The sequence below is a fragment of the Daphnia pulicaria genome, unplaced genomic scaffold (assembly GCF_021234035.1).
Source record: "Daphnia pulicaria isolate SC F1-1A unplaced genomic scaffold, SC_F0-13Bv2 h1tg000228l, whole genome shotgun sequence".
Lineage (NCBI taxonomy): Eukaryota > Metazoa > Arthropoda > Branchiopoda > Diplostraca > Daphniidae > Daphnia > Daphnia pulicaria.
In genome coordinates, this window is record NW_025804902.1 from 1 (window position 1) to 5,000 (window position 5,000).

Sequence of the window (5,000 nt, forward strand, 5' to 3'; positions counted from 1 at the left end):
CTCCAATGACTCGACGGGCAGCTTCCGGGAAACCAAAGTCTTTGGGTTCCGGGGGAAGTATGGTTGCAAAGCTGAAACTTAAAGGAATTGACGGAAGGGCACCACCAGGAGTGGAGCCTGCGGCTTAATTTGACTCAACACGGGAAACCTCACCAGGCCCGGACACTGGAAGGATTGACAGATTGAGAGCTCTTTCTTGATTCGGTGGGTGGTGGTGCATGGCCGTTCTTAGTTGGTGGAGCGATTTGTCTGGTTAATTCCGATAACGAACGAGACTCTAGCCTGCTAAATAGGTGACGGGTTTTATCAATTGAAACCGAAGGGAGTACGGAGGCGTCGGGATCAGGTGGCGGCGATTCGGGTCTCGGTGGGACTGGTTCCTTTAGTGAGGCAATCTCTCGGCTTGGTTTCGTTGTGCTCTGTTCGTCGGGTGTACGGCCTTCACGGGTTGGTTGCCTGGCGGATGAGGTATGGCGGGGCTTTGTCGGGAATGTCTCGCGGGGGGCTGGCTCTATTGTTATTCGGTCGTCGTCATCCCCGGCGATACCTTCTGCTCTCGCGTCCGTCACGCAGTCTTCTTAGAGGGACAAGCGGCGTCCAGCCGCGTGACAGTGAGCAATAACAGGTCTGTGATGCCCTTAGATGTCCTGGGCCGCACGCGCGCTACACTGAAGGAATCAGCGTGTTTCACTCTCCCTGTCCGAAAGGACCGGGTAACCGCTGAACCTCCTTCGTGGTTGGGATTGGGGACTGCAATGATCCCCATGAACCAGGAATCCCTAGTAGGCGCGGGTCACTAGCCCGCGTCGATTACGTCCCTGCCCTTTGTACACACCGCCCGTCGCTACTACCGATTGAATGATTTAGTGAGGCCTTCGGACGGGCTTGTCGGGGTGCCGTCGAGTGGGGAGCAATCTCTGCCCGTGCGGTGCCTACCAACGGCGGAGACTGAAAGATGGTCGAACTTGATCCTTTAGAGGAAGTAAAAGTCGTAACAAGGTTTCCGTAGGTGAACCTGCGGAAGGATCATAAACGAACAAGACAAATGTTTTGCGCATATGGCTTTGGTTGAGAGCACGAAACAACTAAAAGTTGCAAAACAAAAAAACCCCATCAAAAGTCTTTCGGCGTAAGACATCGTATGAACTATGTGTGGGTTGACGGAAGAAAATCATTTATTTTGAACGGGTATCAGGCGCTCTGATGCGCGGTGGTTTAAAGCGGATTCGCCTTTTCAAATTGATTTTTCTTTCCTCTCGGCTCAAAAAAAAACACAAAGTCTTTCGATTTGGTCTATGGCCGTGAGCAAATTCTTCCTGCTTCGATGGTGAATGTCTCTATAGATTCATTCGACCTTTAGCGGCGCTCACAGTGTTGACGTTAGTAGAGTGAAGAATACGATAGCCCGCCTGGGCCGCGAGTACCGAAGGAACAATAAGGAGATTTTATAAAGTCTTAGTCCCTAAATCAAACACTTTGAAAATAAAAACTCGGTGGATGGAGAGTCGGAAAAAAAAAAAACATCAAGATTTTGAACGGGTATCAGGCGCTCTGATGCGCGGTGGTTTAAAGCGGATACGCCCAATCGAAATTGTTTTTTTTTGTTTCTCTCTTCGTCTTCGGGATTTTTTGATTCTCGGTGGGGGGACGAAAGTGTGAGACTTTACTCTGGACGTTCTTTTCGGGCGTAGATACTCGTGGTTGCGTGCGTGTGCGTCGTATAGACTAACACTCCAAAGCCCGACACTATGCCGTTGAAAACCGAATGTTTTTTAAGCTTGCCCTTCGCCCTCTCGATGAAGTAGGAAGAATTCAAAATCACAATAACACACTAAACCCAAATTCTAGTACGAGTGTTTATCGGAACATTTTCTTTCTGGCTTTCTTTCTCCGCCCTCGCATTCATTTGCTTGGGCGGGTTGGAGAAAAAGAGAGAAGAAAACGAATATGTCGTTTTATATACGACCCTGAACGGTGGATCACTAGGCTCGTGGATCGATGAAGAGCGCAGCAAAGTGCGCTAATCCATGCGAACTGCAGAACACATGGAGCATCGAAATCTTGAACGTAAATGGCGGCCCAGCTTCTCGCTCGGGCCACATCTGACTGAGGGTCGGTCGAATGATGAACGAACAGAGATTTTTTCAGTCTTGGTTTTGCATGTTGGGTCGCGGCGAGATTTATTTTTCACCCGGCCTGACCGCATAAAAGCTCCCGAATCTCTAACGTCTGGGTGCCGCGCGACTTAAGTGTCCGCGATGCCTCAAATACAAAAAAGGGGGAAAAATAAAAGAAGGTTCGCCCTGTTTTGTTTTTTTCCTCTCTATTCAAAAGAAACCTTTTTCGATGGCAAAACAGATGGGAAATTTTTGAGCCAACTCAAAAAAAAATTTTAGAAATAAACACATCTTCTCGAACAAGGTGTCGGCTGCGTGTGCGCGATATACCGCTTCAACGCGAGTTTAGTTGTGTGTGTGCGCCGGGCGTGTCGAAGTGTCGACCACCGCGAATTATCACTCACTCTAACCGCTCGTTATGCAAGCTTGGTTCGCGCACGACGCGTTGTTTCAATACAAAAAGCCGCAGGACGCCCTGTCACTTTTCGTAAATTAATTTTTGCGAATAACGAGAGACTCGCTTTATTTCGAAAAAAAAAAATTTGAACCGGCAATTATTCAATCTTTCCCGGCTTTAAAACGCCAAAGTCTGCCGAGCTAGATAAAGTGTTGTCTCCTTTTGAAAACAAACAATTCATTCTGACCTCAGTTTAGATGAGACTACCCGCTGAACTTAAGCATATCAGTAAGCGGAGGAAAAGAAACTAACAAGGATTCCCTTAGTAGCGGCGAGCGAACAGGGATGAGCCCAGCACCGAACCTCGCGCCCGGTTGAGCGGGTGCCGAGGAATGTGGTGTTCGGGAGGATCGTGCGCGTCTGTCCGGTATCTATCGTCCAAGTCTCCATGAACGGGGCGAGCAACCCACAGAGGGTGTCAGGCCCGTAGATAAGACGAGCCGAGACCGTGCATCGGATCCCTTCCCAAGAGTCGGGTTGCTTGAGCGTGCAGCCCTAAGCGGGAGGTAAACTCCTTCTAAGGCTAAATATCGCCACGAGACCGATAGCGAACAAGTACCGCGAGGGAAAGTTGAAAAGAACTTTGAAGAGAGAGTTCAAGAGTGCGTGAAACCGTTCAGGGGGTTAAACGGGTGGGCCCTCGAAGGTCGAACAAGTCCCCGCTCCCGGCACTTGGTTGTATGCCCTTAACGCTGCATGGAGACTGCCTGAATTGGCGGCTCTCTTGCATAAGTCGTTCTGCGATCGCAATAGCCACGCCAAGGTCCGCAAGTGGGGGGCCTAGTAGGACTCCGCGACCGACTGGGTGTCTGTTACACGGGGCGTCCGTTAGCGAGTTTCGTGGTTACCTTCGCGGGTGCCGCGATGACGAGCGCGGCGTTTCCCAACAGTACTGCCCGGTCGTGACCTGTCTCCTCCCGGGAGGTGTCGTAGCTTTTTTTTGTAAAAGAGAAAAAGTTGCGGTGCTCAACCTGTGGAGGCCCAGAGCGGAGAGTAGAAGTCGGGTCCCACCCGACCCGTCTTGAAACACGGACCAAGGAGTCTAACATGTGCGCAAGTCGTCGAGAAATTATCAAACTAAACTCGCGAGGCGCAATGAAAGTGAAGCGGCCCCGATGAGGGTGCATCCGCGAGGGGTGATCCCGTCTCGAACAGAGCGGGCGCAACCCCAGGGCGTCCGAATGCTCGCGAGATCTTTCCCCCTTAAAAGGGTTTGGTCGAGTCGGCCGGACGAACCCAGAGCGCACACGTTGGGACCCGAAAGATGGTGACCTATGCCTGGCCAGGACGAAGCCAGGGGAAACCCTGGTGGAGGTCCGCAGCGATTCTGACGTGCAAATCGATCGTCGGAGTTGGGTATAGGGGCGAAAGACTAATCGAACCATCTAGTAGCTGGTTCCCCCCGAAGTTTCCCTCAGGATAGCTGGTGCTCGCAAAGAGAACAAACGGAGTTTCATCCGGTAAAGCGAATGATTAGAGGCCTTGGGGTCGAAACGACCTCAACCTATTCTCAAACTTTCAATGGGTGAGAAGCCCGGCCTTTTTCCTTGATTGAGGCCGCGGCAATTGATTTGAATCTGAGCGCCCAGTGGGCCATTTTTGGTAAGCAGAACTGGCGCTGTGGGATGAACCAAACGCCCGGTTAAGGCGCCTAAACGACGCACATTTCGGATCCCACGAAAAGGAGTTGGTTGCTAAAGACAGCAGGACGGTGGCCATGGAGGTCGGAATCCGCTCAGGAGTGTGTAACAACTCACCTGCCGAAGCAACTAGCCCTTAAAATGGGAGGCGCTATAGCGTCGTGCCTATACCGGGCCGTCGGTCGGCAGAGCGAATAACGTCCGTGTCAGCTCGAAGAGAGCGACGGCGCTGAGGCCCCGACGAGTAGGGGGGTCGCGACGGTGAGCGTAGAAGGGTTGTGGGCGTGAGCCTGCCCGGAGCCGCCGTCGGTGCAGATCTTGGTGGTAGTAGCAAATACTCCAGAGGGATCCTGGAGGACTGACGCGGAGAAGGGTTTCATGTGAACAGTGGTTGGACATGAGTCAGTCGATCCTAAGCCGCAGGCGAAAGCCGACCTAGTGACGGGCGTGATGTGTTGCATCTATCGTATGAGTAGCGGGCGTGGTTGTGGTTGAGTCGTGTGTCGGTGATTCTTCTGTGGTGTGCGCGAAGAGAAAAAATCTAAAGTTGCGGGGTCAAAGAAAACACATGAATAAGAAAGCTTGTGAGAATGATAGAAGGTTAAAAGAAGTGTCTTTTTCCTTTTTTTGATTTCTCTTAGCCGGTATTTGATTGTTTTTCTCCCGTCTCTTTTATTTTCCTAGTACCGTTCATCGCGTTATGGCATCGCATGCTTCTTTCGCAGCGCCTTCGAAAATATGAAACCATGTATCGTATAACGTGAGACGCCACCCAGGTTAAGGCGA

General features: G+C 51.3%; 2 non-coding genes across 2 annotated transcripts in view; both read left to right on the top strand.

Moving 5' to 3' along the window:
* Positions 1–1,963: 1,963 nt before the first annotated feature.
* Positions 1,964–2,116, top strand: LOC124319960. The gene has a single exon (XR_006913653.1). It is a non-coding gene; the product is annotated as a 5.8S ribosomal RNA (ribosomal RNA).
* A 641-nt stretch (positions 2,117–2,757) lies between these two features.
* Positions 2,758–5,000, top strand: part of LOC124319965 — a 4,576-nt gene continuing 2,333 nt past the window's right edge. The window contains exon 1 of the ribosomal RNA XR_006913657.1: positions 2,758–5,000. This exon is cut by the window's right edge and continues 2,333 nt beyond it. This is a non-coding gene — a ribosomal RNA (large subunit ribosomal RNA).